General features: G+C 41.3%; 1 protein-coding gene across 1 annotated transcript in view; it reads right to left on the bottom strand.

Annotated features, from left to right (window-relative positions):
* The window catches only part of kcnb2b (potassium voltage-gated channel subfamily B member 2b), a 55,750-nt gene that overhangs the window by 37,016 nt on the left and 727 nt on the right, over positions 1-18,007 (bottom strand). The window lies entirely within an intron of this gene.

Below are 18,007 nucleotides of genomic sequence, written 5' to 3'. Positions count from 1 at the left end.
AGTCATCTCTGAATACGAAGCACCTCTTATTTGCAATAAATTTCACTAAGCAAGTCCTTGACATTTTGCATGCCTTAACAAATAAAGTATTTGCTCTGCTGCACACTAGACGGCTCTAGCAAGCCATGGTTGTCTACCACCATCACTGCCAACGATGGATAAAATCCTTTGCTTCTTCAACAACATCAATCATTTATGGCCCCATGTTCTGCATCCGCACTGTTCCGATAATCTACCGTGATGGTAATGGGATTGTTCATGAAGTGAGACATCGTTCAGAGCTGATGACTTCAGCAGATGATAAACTTGGGGTGGGGTTTAGGACGCTGCTCAATAAACCAGTCGATACAGCGAGAAAACGTGCATGCCCGGTGACTTGGGCCGTGCAAATCACGCACATCTTCCCATTGGATTTTCCCAGCAACAATTCCAACCAACGGAATTCCATAGCAGATGCTGCTCACGTCTGAAACAATCCATGAAACCTTTCAGGTGTAACACAGTGTCATATAAACCATCCACACGAAATAATGGGGTAATAAATTAGCCTTTCCTCTCCTGTTACTCTAATTGCTCTCATAATGTGATCTGTGATGCTGCTCCACATGTTTTGGGGGCTGACTGTGAAGGGCTTTAAAAGGGCGGAAATATCAAAGGGGAAAATCAGTGACGCGATGGGGAGAGCTGCTCATCAGTCTCAGGCCACGCTGTCATATCTTCTGTTTTGGAAAAAAAGAAAAGGAGACGCATGCCATGTTATCTCATCAAAGCCATGCTTTCTTTCAGAGAAATATCACTTAATACGCCGCATCCGGCCACAGCCAGTAATCCCACAGTCAGAACGCAGGCATCTGTCAGCTCGTGAACTTGTTTGAGGTCTGCCAGCCAAAGTGACAGCAGCTCGCTCACACCCACAATCGGAGGCATAAATCAGAGGAGCAGTGGGTATTATGTGTCATTGGAAAAGAGGGAAAAATACATAACTCACTGAGGACACAGGTGTCGGTGTCAAACGCCGGGGAGAGGAGTGAGATAGTAGAAGAGGAAAAAAAAAAAAAATCGAGCACGTGTGCTCACATAAATCAGACGTTAATCACAAGCTGTCTTCCATGGCCGACTTGACGAATGAAACTAGAAAATGATGGTTACTGGGGGGGGGGGGGGGACAGGTCAGTTCGAGTCACTTTCCCATCCCACGTCCACGATGTCAAATTAATATTGGGTGTGAGGGAAGAAAGATTTTCATGTACGACTCTCAGAGTAGCTGGTCTTAAAAGCTATTCTTAATGGAGGGGGTCACTGTGCTGCATCCGTGTGACACTGTGACTGCCGTTTATATGCAGCCGCTCTGTTCACTTTACCATCGCCATTATTGCGTTCGCTCCCGAGCCAAAATAATTGGCTGAGATTATTGATAAAGATGAACTGCGTTTGACCGAAAGCAATTATATTCAGTTGCCCCCTTTCACCTTTTCACCGGAGCCATCTCTATAAAAAACTTTACTGCTTTTCATTACAACCTAATTTATTCCAGGGAGGTCTCTTGTCTTATGGGGGCATGGACAGAAATTAGATGTTTAAGGAAAAAAAAAAGCGTGCTGCATTTGCACAGATTTTGCATGGTGACACAAATACAATGTCTGAGACTTACCTTTGACACTCTGGATGGTACAATTACTAATATAGACCCAGAACACGTAAGTCATTCACTAACCCATTCAGTAGACATGACCTTGATCAAGCTTTGGATTCGATGGCTGATTTGATATCTTTCCCCTCTCTGGTATTCACTTAGTATTCTATTCCATGTATGTCCTGTCTGAACTCTGTTTGTTAAGCACTGATGTGGGCCAGCAGAGACACAGTTATATTGTCTGAATGTAGTTTTACACTGACCTGTCCCTGCCCGCATGCTGTTTCATATAAAACAATTCACATTAAGCTGAGCCTGGTTTCTACGGAGAGAAGCATTATGGCGTACCACCCCAATGTGACACCAGCTGGGGCAAGCAGAATGTGTCCCCTGGGGTTGACTGGAGGCGGAGGATTGCCTTGACACTCAGGTCAGTCAGCTGCGGTTCAAGATTTGAGGGGAAATGTCAGGCTGAGGGGAAATCCAAACAGTACAATAAAGGAACGCTGGAGTATCTGAGAGAGACCAGGTTCGGCTCAGGACACTATAATATGGAAAGAAAGAAAGAAAGAAAGAAAGAGAGAAAGAAAGAGAGAGAGAAAGAAGGGAAGAAAGTTCTTCGACGAGTGAATGAAGCTCCGTGTAGCTACGAGTAGCACACATCGGGAGGAACAGCACACCAAAAACTCTGACGGATTTGTAAACAAAGCTCTCGTAGTCCCTGGAGAGAAAGCGCGAGGCAAAAATAGCCGAAACTCTGCAACAGTGACAAGTTAGCTGAGGTAACATTGCAGACAAGTGTCGTATGTGTTCAGAATGCAAACAAACAAACAAACAAAATATCCAAATGCATCAGATGTTGTGGCATTAGGCAACAATGGCAAACCAAATTGTGATATGCTCACTGGGGTGAAATAAGATACATGAGCAAATTAAAAAAAAAAAAAAAAGGATGAATAAATAGCCAAGATGTACCCTCACAATGCCAAAGCCCCTGCCGCTTTTAATACACGTTCTTCATGGTAGAATTCCCATCTGCCTCATTCTTCCCGGTTAGGTTGTCATTTTCTGTGTACATTAATCCAGTTTTCAGATGGTTGCAAGGTCCCATGAAATAAACAGAATAACAATGGTCAATTATTCAAAGCAAAGTAAAGAAAAGTGACTCAGCTCCCTGTGCACTGTTCTCTGTTCCATAAACACACTCTGTGTTCATTAACTCATTTTGCTGGTGGCAATGTTCAATATGCTAGAGTGACTTCCAGAGTTTACAATGTATCACAAATATATGAGAGTGCCACGAGTACTGTATGGGAGAGATGGCATCATATAAACATCAATAAAACATTTGCCTGAGATCTCGGAATCCAACCGCAGGGCTTCAGTTCAATTTTCCAAAGAGATATATTTAGTCCATCGCTCCTTATTCATCTCCTCCCCATGAATGCTTGACCAACCACGCCAAAATCAAGCTATTAAGCAGGAGAGATAGTCTTTCTTTCTTTCTTTCTTTCTCTCTTTCTTTTTCTGAGGCAAACCAATTCTTCCCACGGAATAGTATGAACACTTCACAGACACACCTCACAAACAAGTGAAAGTCCAATGAATCAACCAAGCATAAAACAGGCTGGAAATAACCCCAGTCCTATGCTAAACAGTGTTGTAAAGTATCGTCAGGACAAAAATATTCAGCATGCTGAAACTCCTTCTTAAATTTCCACTAAGGGTAAACTGTGCCGGAGAAAAATGCGGCCAGAAAGTTGAGATGTAAACTCTTGGCTGACACGCGTAACTTTGTATTTACATTCAACCGACAAAGACAGGCCTAAGCCAACTATACTGTCACAGACCGACAAGCTTCCTAGGCTTTTTTCGATGAGGAAATCAGAAGTGTGCGAGCACAAATTGCTGTCAGTTTTATCCAGTTTTCAATCCCCAACGGAGATCAGGAACAACAGAACAGGAGCGGCTGTAAAAAAAAAAAAAAAGGTAAAGCACATCAAAGAGCTGACGCTGCTCTCGTCTTTGCGAAACGCGCAGCGAAAGACTTATTAACATAAATGCAAGAGCGGCTGATTCCTCCCTGCAGGAGCTCTTTTAACGCATAATGTCTTTAATTTGAACTCCTGGCATAACCGGAAACCCCTGTGAACCGCACGCAAAGCTTTAATTGCAGTGATGGGATGCCTTTTTACCCACCGGCAGGGCGCGGGATGCGACGTGACAAAGGTCAAATGTGTCGTTGAGAAAGAGGGGAGCGCCAAAGCGCGGGACGGGATGCACAGCAGGTGGCTGCCCCACTCTGCCTCGTTTCACCTCCAAACGCTAGAGTTAACAAGCACCTGAGAGTACAGTGTCAAACTTTATCGAATTAATAAGTGAGTGATAACCCTGCGCTCTGTGTAGCAAACGCTTTAACTAGAGGGCACAATGAACTATGCTGCATAATTAGCCACTAAATGCAAGGCAAGACGGAGACAAGATCAAATCAGTCCACATAAAGAGGTTAAGTGAATTTTAAACACAATCCATTCCTTGAGGTGTTTAAAATGTGTTTAGCATTGGCTGGCAATCACACAATTATTATCATAAGCGCTAACTGCCCAGCTCAAACAAACTAAGGAAGACTAACGGCTTTGATTACTGCTGAAATAAACTGAAGCAGGGTGTCAACAATTCAACTTGTAAACAGCAGCAGCAACAGATGCCAAAACATGGACACAGACAAAACACACATTTTACTTTCTCTACTTTGTGCGTGTGTGTGTGTGTGTGTGTGTGTGTAGGTGGGTGGGGGTGTGGGAGTGTACCATGAAATGCAAAAACAACAGGTGGAAATCAATTCTGTTAAGAGACGCCAGGTGCCCCTGTCATAAAGGGGCTGAAAATTGATCAGGGGAATCTATGAGAGTCAGTGGCATAAACCTCAACCTGGCTAGTGTCCAGTCAATGCACAGCTGTACGTTAACTCTCTTTTCCTCTTTTTGGACCAAGCACAGAATTCTCTTTGACACTGACAATCTGCCAAGTTTTCTTTTAATTAACTGTGTGCTCCAGGGGCGTAATTACTCTTTTTTTTTTAAAAAAAGTCTCTTCGATTCAGTCAGCGTAAGACATTACATGGTTTGCATCATATGTTCTGTTTTTGTGTTGTTGATTATCCCCGTGTTTTTCTCATCTTTCTTCGCATGGCAACAGCCAAGAGACTTACAGTGATATGCCCAAGTCAGTCAGAAACGTATGAATTCACAGTCATAACCCTGATGTTCTGGTACATTATTTAAAATACCACAAGAGAGATACAGATACAGATAATCTGCAGATAAACTAAGATAAACTAAGCACATATCAATTTGAACATATTCACGTATCTAATCCAATTTATTTACGTTTTCCATTTTTTTTATTAAAACCAGGACAGTCTGTAATGTTTAGAATACACATGTGATTTTACTAAAGGGCCTGACTACATAGTATGCATATGTTTTATTTAACTTTAGGGATCACCTTACCTGATGAATACCAGCATGTAAATGTCTGTGGATGTAACTCACTGTTGTCTTGGTTACTATTTTCTTTCTTCTCTGGGCTTCTAAAAATATCTTTCTGTGCAGTACAAAGAGGACGTCCTTATGTTCATTTTATACAGACATGAAAATAAGTTGAGAATTACATCACTCGAAACGATGCCAGCGTCGAAAAGCCATTTGAAATGGACGATAATATACGCTGGAGATATGCTAAGACATAAACACTTCTATTTTTCCTCTGGAACATTCTCTCACATGTGATGACGAAACTGCTTTCAAAGCTTGCGTGATCACATCTGAGCGAGCACACTTATGAATCCGGCTGCGATGCACTGATCCGGGGCAGCAGGTGCCCTTTATCGAAGCATTTTAACAACACCCTGTGTTTAGCTACAGCTATTGTAAAGAGCTCGCGTATAACTTTGATGACCGGCCTTCTATTTTCTACTCTTAAGCCATTTGCAAATAGCTATAAGCAGCCACAGCAGGTGACATTCTAGCTGACGCACACGATTCGCCACAGCGTTGGCAAGCCGAATTCCTGTCCCGTCACCCTTAACGGGTGTCTCTGTACGCTGGGTCGGTCTTATGTCCCAGGCAAATTGTCTGAATGATCTTGGTTCTCGTAAATAAGGGCACTCGGGCCTCAGTATCGTGATGACATCCAAAGTTTCAAAGCATGGCTCTCTTAATGGACTCATTCCACATAGCGTTTCAGTATGACGGACATTATTTGGCGACCTTGGTATGGCGGAACTCAGTAAGCTATCTGTTCCTTGCATCTAAATCCTGCATTACTTCCACTGAGCATGCTTCTTGAGCTATGACAACATGAAATAAGTAGGTTTTATGATAAGCGTATCTTAATATTACCTCCAAGATATATACAGCTATAAAGATTTGTTGTCAAAGAGGATCACCACACTGGGAAAACGGAGATGACTCAGTGTAAGACCACACACAGTTGTCTGAATTCTAACCAGAGGGCTCTCACACTCGCAGACAGAGGCCCGAGGAGAGTGCATACATTTCTTGTGACGTCTGTTTCTGGCCGAGCCAAGTTCAGCAGCGAGTGTTTAACTTTCAGTTCCATCTGTCTGGGTGTCCTGAAGCAGAGAGAGTTTCAAGTCCAATGTAGGACAAGTTGTTAAAGGCAGGTTGCACAATTTCAAATGCCAGCGACTGCACTATGTCTCAATCCCCAGGCTCATATACGTATTAATATTAGTGACAATCCACAACACCCACTTTCAATCCCCTCTGATTAGACAAACAGGGATTAAGTTATCAGGATGATAAAGTGATAGCAGAGCACTGTAGTATTCTAACTTTGACTTGTTGCAGTGGAAACTGAACTTTAAATAGCCTCCCATGTTTATAAAGGATTACAGTAGGCACACCACTCACACCCTCATTACCCTAAGACATCTTAGAGCCTGGCGTCAGATGGAGTGGGCTGACTTGCATTTCTTTGTAAGGATCCAGCCACTCAGAGTTGACTGAGGTGAAGGCAGAGATCTGAGGTAGCTGAGCATTGGAGGACTGGGGGACAGACACACACACACACACACACACACACACACACACACACACACACACACACACACACACACACAAAAACACACACACACACAAAAAACACACACGCATTGATGAAATGCTTTCCAAATGCGAGGTGATTTTAGGGCATAACATTATGTGCACATCCATTCTTGCAAGTTTTTTCAGAAGAGACAGGTTTAGAGCCACAAGCATCACAGGCCTGGACGTTTTGGGACATTAAAACTGCTGCTTTACGTATGGGTGATTCTGAGTCGAAAAACGTAGCATGACATCGCATGATATCCAATACAACAAATTAGCGCATTTTGATGAGCCTTGAAAAAAGGCACCAAATGACTTGTGAGGCTGGAACTGGATGCAAAACATGGTGCTTAGTGGGAGGAGGGCACTGGCAAATGAGAAAGAGGCTGTGTGGGTGGAAGAAAGAGAGAGAGAGAGAGAGAGAGAGGGAGAGAGAAAAGCATGCAAATAGCAAAGAAGTAGAAGACTAAGAGGAAGAAGGCTATGGAGTGATGAGAGAGAGACAGAGAGAGAGAGAGAGAGAGAGATACGAAAAAAAGAAATCCGAGAGGAGGTAACCGGAGACATTAGAGAACATTATCACTGATACAGAAAATCAATTTAGCTAACAAGTATTAATCAAATACTTACAGCCTTTGCACATTTTCACATTTATGACCATTCCTTACAACATCTAGACATTTTACAATTTTATCTTAAGTCCATTTTTTTTGGCCTCATGAGCCTCACAGAGGCGAAGACTGAACGACGAACAAACGGTTTGAGCACTCTGCTAAAACACACACACCCCCACACTTTAACAAGGAAGAGCTAGCGGCGTGCACACGACACGTTTTTGCGCAGTCAGCAAAGGACAGCTCAGCAGAGCAGGTCTCTGCTCCTCACTGCCGTGGCAGGCTTATGTCTCGCCTGAGTCAATCAAGCCCAGGGATCAAAACCGTGACCTTCAAATCCAAAGGTGCTTAAACATGCCTGCTACAGTCTGGGAGGCCTTCAATCTTCATTGCAGTTTAGTGACAACCATGAGAACAAAAGAGGACCGTCGGTTTCTTACAAAACTTGTGAAATATATTCACGTTGGTGTGTATGGTCAAGTGAGGTGACGACACTCAAAGCCTGTCGTCTGCAGCAATCAGTCACCCATTACGGGGAGGTAATCCGGTAAAGGTTAATTATGGGCTATGACCTAAAGGAAACCTTGCTTGTTGGCCACCGGTCTGTGTCTCTTCTTAGCCCCGTACTGTTCTCTATGCATTACGAAACTGCTCAGAGAGTCTCTTTGACAAACCATCTCCTTCCTCTCCATTTTTCTTTTTGTGTCACTATTTTTTTTTTTTTGCACTTTGCCGTGAGACACTCTTTTCCATTTTTATCCATAACTTAGATTTTGGTCTTCCAGCACTTCGTTGTGATTCTAGCGAAAGTCCTATACATCAATATTTCAGTTAAAAAGGCCTCTCTTTCCCTGTCTCAGTTCACTGAAAACAACAACAACAACAACATGGACAGGTCTAGAAGGCGACAGTTACTTCCATAGATTTCAGGATGAAAAACTGTAATGATTTAAGGATTACATAGCTTAACATTTCTTTTGATATTGATTGAGAGGCTAGTGATGGCCTCACCTGCACCAACACTTACACATTTCAACGAACCTGGAATACCATGCAAAGCAAAAAATGAAAAGAAAATAAGGAACTGACAAATTTAGCAAACGCCAAATCAAAAGCACAAAAATGTAAAAAAGCAAATACAACTGTGTACCAGAACTGTATAGAAAGTGAGCAATGAAAACTTCATTGTCTTTCCATCAGTGATGTGTGAGCTGTGTTCCTTTCCATTCTACTTTTGAATCCCCGAGAGGCCTCGGCGGAGAGGCTCGTAAATGCAGTCAGAAGCCGCAATGCTTTCTGCTCACAAAACAGAATCGACTGAAAATGCATCCATTAGACCGCAGAGTACAGATCCAAACAGGGGAGTGAGTGAGACAGACGAAAACTCTCATCTGATTATACCTTCAACACCTCGCACCTGAAACTTCCTGCCTTCCCTATCCTAGCCCGTAACAGAAAAACCAGAGGCTCCGGATTAAGAGGCAAACTCCGGTTATCTGTAGTCACACTGTACTTCTGTCTCTATAAGCCTCTCTTGGCATCCCATAATGCCTCTTTTAGGTGAATGTAATGGAAACTAGTTAGACAGACACTTCAGTGCTAATCTGATGCATGGAAACTCACTAATTGGGGTGACGTCGTGCCATGTGGTGAACATGGAGGGCTAGACAAACGCTGGACATTTGCTACGATGGACTCCAACTATTTGAGGCACCAGACTTGTTAACACCATCAAATGGGATTATCTATCACCGGGGGGAGGGGTTTCCACCCGGTGAAGCAGCTGTGAAACCCACCCCCCTATTAAGATGCTGTCTTGTACAGACGTCCGCCCCTCTTGCCTAATTGCTCTCTCTCTATGTCAGCGACGTCCCCACATGCTTCCATGCCATTCGGATCTATTCAGCCCAAAACTGACTCAAAAAAAAGCATGATTTTAGAATGAAATAGGTTCACAGAGTTAAAACTACTGGTTCTGTGGTATAAGATTAGATTTTCCCTTGATGAATGTAGAAGCTACATATAAGGAAAGAAAAACTCGCTAAAAATAAAACTCAAGACATTTCAAAGGAAGCTGACAGCACATGGTATTTCATTTCTCTTCCATCTCCCTCCTTTAAAATAACAGACAGGTCATAATGTGTGTTTGTGTATCCAACAGAAAGTCAACGTCCAAATCAGTATGTCTCCTCTAAGGGCTAAATACTGGGGACCGCACATCAAGGTCACCTCCAGAATGTACGTCACCACCACCAAATCCACAATGTTCTGCCTGGATTCAGCCCTGATTAAAAGCAAATACTGTATCAGACAGGCCTTTAAAAGAAAGGGAATGAATTCATATTAAAGTAATAACACAGGAGGAATCAGGAGAGTGATTTAGGGCCTCCACATTTCAGTGTCTCCAAGCTTAATCCACATTATCCTCAGACCATTCACAAACATATATATATATATATATATATATATACATATATATACATATATATGTGTGTGTGTGTGTGTGTGTGTGTGTTTAAATCTGTCTTGATCCAACAGAAAGCCTTTTGGCCATTGTCTTTGAGACAACATTTCACCTAATATAAATAAGAGGATTAATTTAAACTTTTTACTGGGGAAGGGTGTTTTTTTTTCTTAGGTCAACTGAGTAGTTAAATTTAATTTACACTTTTAATGGTTATTTACTAAATTTGCAGCACTTTCCAACTTTTAGTGAATTTAATTGTTACAGGTTAATGGAGTCATTCTCGCTTCTTAGTCATTTATTTGAGTGGATGAAAAATGCATGGATTTTTCACGAATCCCAGGGTCATTCAGTCCGATAAAGCAAGATGTATTCACTCTCTCTGTCTCTCTCTCTCTCTCTCACACACAGACAGACATGCACACGCACACTCACACACACACACAGATCTGCTGTAGCTATTGTTATTTGTATAGCTGCACATTACTCATACTAATGGCAGGAGGCCAAAGAGGAGGTCCTCTTAAGACTTAATACTAGTTGTTTAATAATTTCACGCTACTTAAGGGGATTTATTGCTTAAATGGTGGACATTAAAACAAAAATCTTTAGGTGGAGTTTAGCCAACAACAATGGCCAATGGCCACTATTTCACCCGGACAGTAAATGCAATCCTAAGGAAACAACTGAGTTCAGGTGCATCTTACGACAACAAGACAAATTATGTGAATAATAAGGTGCAAAGGCCCATAAATATTCATTAGCTTTACATGAACCGCTCCTCTTGCTCACAGCTACGAGCATGAACTACCGGTTCTCCAAATGTCGATTAAGCGCCAGTGCATCAGCAATCAAAAATGTTCACGCGCCAATCAAAATTAGCGTTTATTAGTATTGTTCTTCATAATGAATCTGGGGAGTAAAAGCAATGCAGACATTAGGCTGATGGCTCAGGTTCTGACCTCAGCACGGTATTAAGGATAACAGTGTTCATTTGCACCTCCTCTCCACGTGTGAGCTCCTTCCTTTGCCTCGGGATGAATTCCATTTTTGAATTAAGGCCTTTGGGGGTCAACCAATTTGTTGGCCAGATCAGCAGGCTGGTGCCAAGAAGCCAACAGGAGACAGAGGCTTTGTTTTCAGTTGGGAGGCCTTGATGCTTTGGCACAGCTAGGGCAGAGGCAGCATGAAGGAGAGCATTTTATCTTGTGTTATTCCTCAAGGTGCAGAGAGACTACACACAGCTGGTGGAGCGGCCAATGGCTCTGGCATAGCAGAGTGGCCCACACAACGCTAGCAGTTCATCACGCCTTGTCTAACTACAGGCTCAACTTCAGCTCTCACCACCCTCCCCGCCTCATCTAAATTTCCCCGGTGGCCTTTTTACTCTGCCTGTTAATTAATCTCTTCTTTCATACCTCAAAATCCCTTTTTTTTCCCCGCTTTTTTACAGAGCAGGGATGAGACTTCGCAATCGGTCTCTCGCTCAACAATTAGCTTCCTTAGCCGCAGGTTTTCTCATAGAGGCGTAAGGCCAGGTTACAGAGTAGGCTGAAGAGCTGTGCTATCAGGAGAGTGAAGAGGAGAGAGCATGTACATGTTTCTGTCAGTGAGGAGAAAGGGAGGTTATACATGTTCCCCTTGTACTTCTCCTGCACTGACTTCTACAAAATAATTACAAAGAGTGATTATAAAATGACTGACTCCACTCCATTTAAACTAAAGCATATCCCCGTTATGAAATCATTGGGTTGATAAAACATAATAGGGCATAAAAATATATCCATTAAAGAAAAAAAAATAAAAAAACATTTACTTCTTGGCTTTGTAATCCTCTTTCCCCTTGCCAAAGGAGCATTTACAGAAAGGCACTACTTCGTAAAAAAAAGGCGCTTCGATCCCTAAAACATGTTTAAGATCAGCAAACCCTCTAAACATTCTCGTACCTCATGTCCCATCCCCGTATGTACAACTACAATTTTTTTGTTGTTGTTGCTTTTTTGTTGCTTTTTTCTTCAAATTAAGGGTTATATTTCCAAAGGTGTTTCCTTATGTTCTCATTTAGTCATACCACTGGTGTAAATTACCTTCTGTTTTTTCCTGACAGAATAGATTAAAACGAATCGCTCTCAGCTTGTGATTACTGTAAGATAGTGACAGAACTAGGTCCTCTGATCCAAATGTCCAAGTCACTATGGCAACACTACAAACACAGCATTTACTTGGTTGAAAGGAATCATTAAGTCAGGTATTTTTGTATCATTTCGTCTTTATCGAGAAAAGAAAAAAAGAAAAGAAAAGAAATAAAAAAGAAAAACAGACAAAACATTTTGTTTCTGACTCAGAGGTTAGTCACAAGTCAAACTTATTAAAAAGGTCTCTTGGGGAAAATTGATTCATATTTCCTATGTGAAAACATATCCATATTGAGTTATAGGGCTAGAATGGTGCTCAGCCGCTCTTCCAGTGACAAACATTGTGACGCCCAGTAGTAGATAGCTACCTGAGGGCTTGCATCGGCATTGTGCTGAATTATAAGCATAACTGACTGGCAGCCAAGTATAGCAGCATTGCACCTCAGTGCCAGTACAACCCCATACATCTGCCTATGAGATGGCATCACGACCAGGATCACATTTCATTTTTCACCTCTGGGAAGTTCTCTCGCAGCTGATGGGGAATTCTGGTGAACGGACAGCATTCTGCCGCACAAAAAAGAAACATCAGTGCCGTAGCCTAACCAGCTGTCATACCTGGTATGGATGAGTGGTTTTTGCACTTCTCTGAGGCCTTATGTTGGGGTGGTGTGCGAAAAAAGGGGTGCGAGGCAGTTAATGAGGCAAATAAGAGAGACTCGGTGTTGAGTGAACTCCTTCTGTGTTTCCATAGCCCACCCCCGTTAGCAGGGCTATTAGACGCAGCCAGTCCATCTCGGTCAGTGTCCGACTGAACACAAAGACCCTCTTGGCTTACAGTGACTTCACTCCACAGCTATTCGTCTGCAGAGATCAACAGATTAAAGCTGCTCCGACGACCAAACCATGACTATTCATTCATCAAAATTAGACACGCCGTGTCCGGTCTATTCAGTTAGTTTGTGCCCTGTCGAAATGACACCGTATGGATCTGGTCAAGGCCTCCCATGCGGATGTTACGGTCTTCAGCGACTATTAGCCGTGATCTGTGCTCTTTCCTTTGCTGGAGAGTTGCGTTTGAAAATACGGCCATTAAAACAAAGCAGAGAGCGTGAAGCATGTTTGTCAAGCTTGGCGCAAAAAAAACCTCTCGTTTCCTCTCCCATCTTCCCTTCTGTAATTACTAGAGCCATTGATTTCTGGGTTATGTGTGAAATAATTAAAACTGCAAATCAGAAATGCCAAGGATTTCAATGGTACAGATCAATGGTTCTGGTCGGCAGGGAGTTCTTTAAAGCTTTTTTTTTTTTTCCAAACAAATACAAGAGAAAAATTTACACCCATATCTGCAATACAAATAGTCTGGGACCTGTCTGCACAAAGCAGTAAACCCAAACAAATCATGCTTTAAACTCATATTCATCATCCTGTGACCTAAAATACCTGTTTGATAAAAGCCAGATGAGTTCACTTCACTTTAGACAATTTAAGCCTATGAGATAATCTAAGAGTCCCAAATCATACTGCAATTTCATTTACACTAATTTTTTTTATCGGTTCTATCGTTGTGATGGTATCACCACTGTTAGAGGCATTATTCAGACACCATTTTGTAATTATTCTGCCATTTTAGGAGTTTAGATTCACAGAGCATTTCTGTAGCCAATTCCCAAAGACAAATCCATTACTACCAATGAATCACGGGACGAAAGTCCAGGTTACATTGTTCTTGTCCACTCCACACAAGTGTTGTTTTGTGGAATACTGTATACACTGGATTTTTAAATTCATGTTAAGTTACATAACATGACACAAAGTAACTGTTCGCTCATTCTGTAGTTGGCAAAGTCTCCTTCATCAAAGAAGCTCCCCAACCAAGACAGGGCCAGAGGAACCAATGTTATCTATAATCCAGGAGGTCCTATTTTATCTGATTATGAATGTGGGGTAAAGAGGATTTAGGATGTAGTGCCCAAATGCTAGCAGGCGCTGATTAGGTCCCTGTGGGATGTGTTATGTAACTGGAGTACTGCAGCAGAAAAGGTGTGTAGTTGGTTCCCTGGGACCACTAATTTAAGAATACCTGTTTTCTTTAAATCACTAAAAGTCAGTTTGATGCATTGCTTCCGCCCCACAAATATACGACCCAGTAAAGGCAGCAAATAATGCTGCAGAAGCAAATTCTTGAAATATTCATTCTTGTTCATAAACCTGACACACAAAGTGCTTGATCCACTCCCTTACATAGGTTACATGGGTAGGATCAGCGTTTAAAGCCTCTGTTCTCACAAAACAAACAAAAGTCTGTAAAAATCCATTTGGCCCAAGAAGCTAAAAAACATTCTTTCTTTTTTTTTTTTTTTTTCAAATGCCAATGCTTATCGATTTTAGTTTCAAAGGACAGACCACAATTCATGCAGAGATGAAAGGTCTGTAATGAAAAGTTGGCTGCTCCTGCTGCTCTGGCTAGTGACAGAGCCACGCTGCAGCATTGACTTGCTGACTGAGGGGCTCTCGGACAGAGTACTGTTCAGACCACACACTCTGTCTCTCAACAACACAACGTGTGTTCTGCATAGGCTCCCTGAGTCAGTCTTATTTCGCCTATAGCATCACTGAGGTTTGAGCGACTTATGCGTTACGCCGTAGTGAATAATAAATAATAACATCTGAAGACCTGACATTTACCGGATCTCTTATAAGCCTTTTTCGAGTCCATCCTAAGACTGTAAGGCACTCTAAATCTTCCTAGGAACGGGGAGCCAGAAGGTATTTTTGTGATTTGTATTATGCTTTGCACATGTAATTCAATTTGTAATACACACATAAATAAATTCAATGGTGCACCTCATTGCTATATTTGAGTGTAAAAAAAAAAAAGGTCATATTTCATCCACAATAAGTCTCTAAATAAATATTCATTTAGGCAATTTGTAACTTTGAAAGAAATCTATAAATCTGCCAACATCTGCAGTCACTTAAATACAATATAGGCATGTGTTACCATGCAATAAGGAAGATACACTGAAATGGTATTATATGCACCCAACTGGTCGTAAATGTTCAGCAATCTCAGGCTTGCAGAAACCATAAATAAATCAAACATTAAAGCCAGCCTTGTCTCTGAGTGTTGATAGCCCAGGACCTCAGGCTAAATTTCTACCATTAATAGCTCACTACCTTGACTCACCATAATTAGGCAGGTTAGAAGCATGGGAGTTGCTATATACTGTAATAATTTACAGCTTCCTCTCAGTTATTAGTGCATTAAGACTGTACAGATTGCACAGAATAGGATTTAATCAAACAGACACTTCCAGAAATACATACAAACAGTATAACAGAAAGGTCAAGAGCAAAGTGAATGATTTCCGTAGAAAGAATGCACTATTTAGTGAAAAATGGTATTTACCGGTGATATAACTGCAGCAAAGCATTCAAATGGTATGGATGAATTCACAGAGAAAGTAGTGTTTAATTTTCCTGAAGGAAAGCATCACAGCTGTTTACAAAAAGGTTAACTCTTTGCTGCGCTGTTCCCTGCAGTTTTAAAGGAGCTTGTGGAGTAGGGATAACAACTGTATGTAATGTGACATTTTATTTCATCTAATCTCAATCTAAACTCTGTACTCTACTCATATGTTCATGACAGGCTAACATTATCAATTACATGGCTTCATGGTAAATTTAGTCAAGAGTTGACAGGCAAATCAAGTAATTACATTGTATCAAATATGCATTTCACAGAGATGAATTAGGTTTGCTTACATAAATACCTCGTATTTTGTTACATCAGGTATTCTGAGTTGTTTGGAGGGGGGGTTTTCCTGTATTACCTTGGTACAAATATCTCAGAACAGTTGTTCTGTGCCTACACCTGAGGCTACCGTTGGTTTCAGAGGTTAACTATTTATAGAGATACATAGCATCAAGGTACAGCCCTCCCAAAACAATTCTGTATTTCCTGTCAGTACTACCTTGATAAGTCAGAAAGCTTACAACACACAGTGTCCAGCGCTCTGTTGTGTTCTGACCATTCCATTAATTATTCATGGTGAATATTTGAAGAGAACCAGTGGAGCATTCTCAGGCATCACTTAGATTACCTCTGCTCTTTCCAGCATGGCCAATCCCTCACTTACCCATACACTGTACTCTGTAATTCTACCTCTCCTGACCCCCACAAAGCAAATGTCACCCCCTTCCGTACTTATACCATGTTTCAAGAGAACTATGTGTCAAAAAATTGACGTACAGTGTTGTCATAACATTTGGGCAGCTCTCCTGAAATTCCGCTGGGGAAATATAACTTGATAGCATGCTAGATTGCTTTCCACTAAGACTCTAGCAGAGCCTTGATGGCATTGGATTATACTGAGCTCGTAATGGCCTTTTTACTGGGTAGGGGTCAGCTTGGATGGCATCCTCAAAAAAAAAAAAAGAAAAAAAAGATAGAGTCTCTTTTTCTCTTTTTGTATATTTGGTATATCTGGCTTGCATCTGTTCTTCTTCCTCTCTCTTTTGCTTTGTTTCTAACAACTGGCGAAAACCCTCTTGCTTTTTACACTGTAATATGAATATATAAAAAGGAAGAACCAGCACATAGTCTATAATTTGATTTATGGGTAATTTTTGATAAATAATATACAGGCTTCACATACCATTGAGAGAAAAAAAAAGTAATGTGCACATCTGAACTTTACGTGAGCATACATTATAAATGAACATCTGGGCTAATGTTTCAGAATGAGAGAAATCACACACATCAGCTACGTAACAACAGTTAGTTATTCTTTAAGAAAGCATTAAATGAATATATCTGATATCTATCTGAAAGGCTTCAAAAACATCCTGACCAATACAATGCTGATTTCATTGCTGAGGTTCATCAATACAAAACCACAGGATTCAGAGACCACAGAGCTCTTGGCTTTCAGAGCGGACTCATAATCTCTGTCAAATGCACAGCATGCCTTGCACCCTGAACATGCTCAATCACCACATTCATTTTGCTTTGTGCCGGACCAGCCTGCGTCATAAATTAAGTAAGGAGGAGGGAGACTGAAATTGAATAACACATGATTCCCATATTGGCTGTGGAAATGTCCAAGAAAATAGATGACATTGCATTTATGGAATAAAATTGCAGTAACATATTCAAAAGCACCTATAACTTGGTAGCAGCTGCCAGGAACCAAGAGCTGCACATCATACAATATTCAAGATGACCTTATACCTCTGACACAATTTAAGAGGATGTTTTTTTTTTTATGATTGACCCTCTTAGACATGAAATATAATCTTCTCCTGCTGTAAATTGTCAGTGATTGAATTTAATCAGCTATACTCCTACTAATGGGTGAGTCTGAGCAGACCATCGGAATTAAATTCAAGATCCGGAAACTAAAACCAAAAGGTCAACCCACAGTGTTAGCACAGTCAGTTCATACTGTATTATAAGAGGAGATATGTAAAAAAATGAAAACATGTGATATACTATTTGCCTGTGCTCCGTGCGAAATAAACATGTTGAAATTAGTATCTGTTATCTTCAAAAAGGGTGTGATGCCTTGTGGAGGACCACAGTTAAGTTGGAGCAGTTGATGTCAAATACAAAAATGTGATTCTCTGCTGCAAGTAGCTTACAGTGCTGTGCATGAGCACACTGTGTACACGGGACAACTGTTAAGTGCTAATGCCAGCCCATCTAGCCAAACAAATTCATCCTCACAAATAAAAATCTGAAATTCTGCTTTTTTTTCAAACTCTTGGTGCTCCTGGTTCAATTTTTTTTTTTTTGTTTTTTTTATCGCCTAAGATGCCAAAACGGCATTTGCATCTGACTCTCAGTGTCTGACTTTGAATATGCTGGAAACAATATCCCTGTTTCACACTATTGAGCCATTTCCCAGTAACTGGCCTGCCATAACAGATTTTCTTATCATTTTCACTGAACTACAAAGATATTCAGTGAATATGTGGTCATTCTTGTCGGAGTTTCAATGTGCATAATAGAACAATTGATATCATGTTTAACTTTTGCAAAT

Source organism: Chanos chanos, chromosome 3 (assembly GCF_902362185.1).
Source record: "Chanos chanos chromosome 3, fChaCha1.1, whole genome shotgun sequence".
NCBI lineage: Eukaryota > Metazoa > Chordata > Actinopteri > Gonorynchiformes > Chanidae > Chanos > Chanos chanos.
The sequence above is the reverse complement of the archived record's forward strand: the minus strand, read 5'-3'. Positions and strand labels throughout refer to the sequence as shown.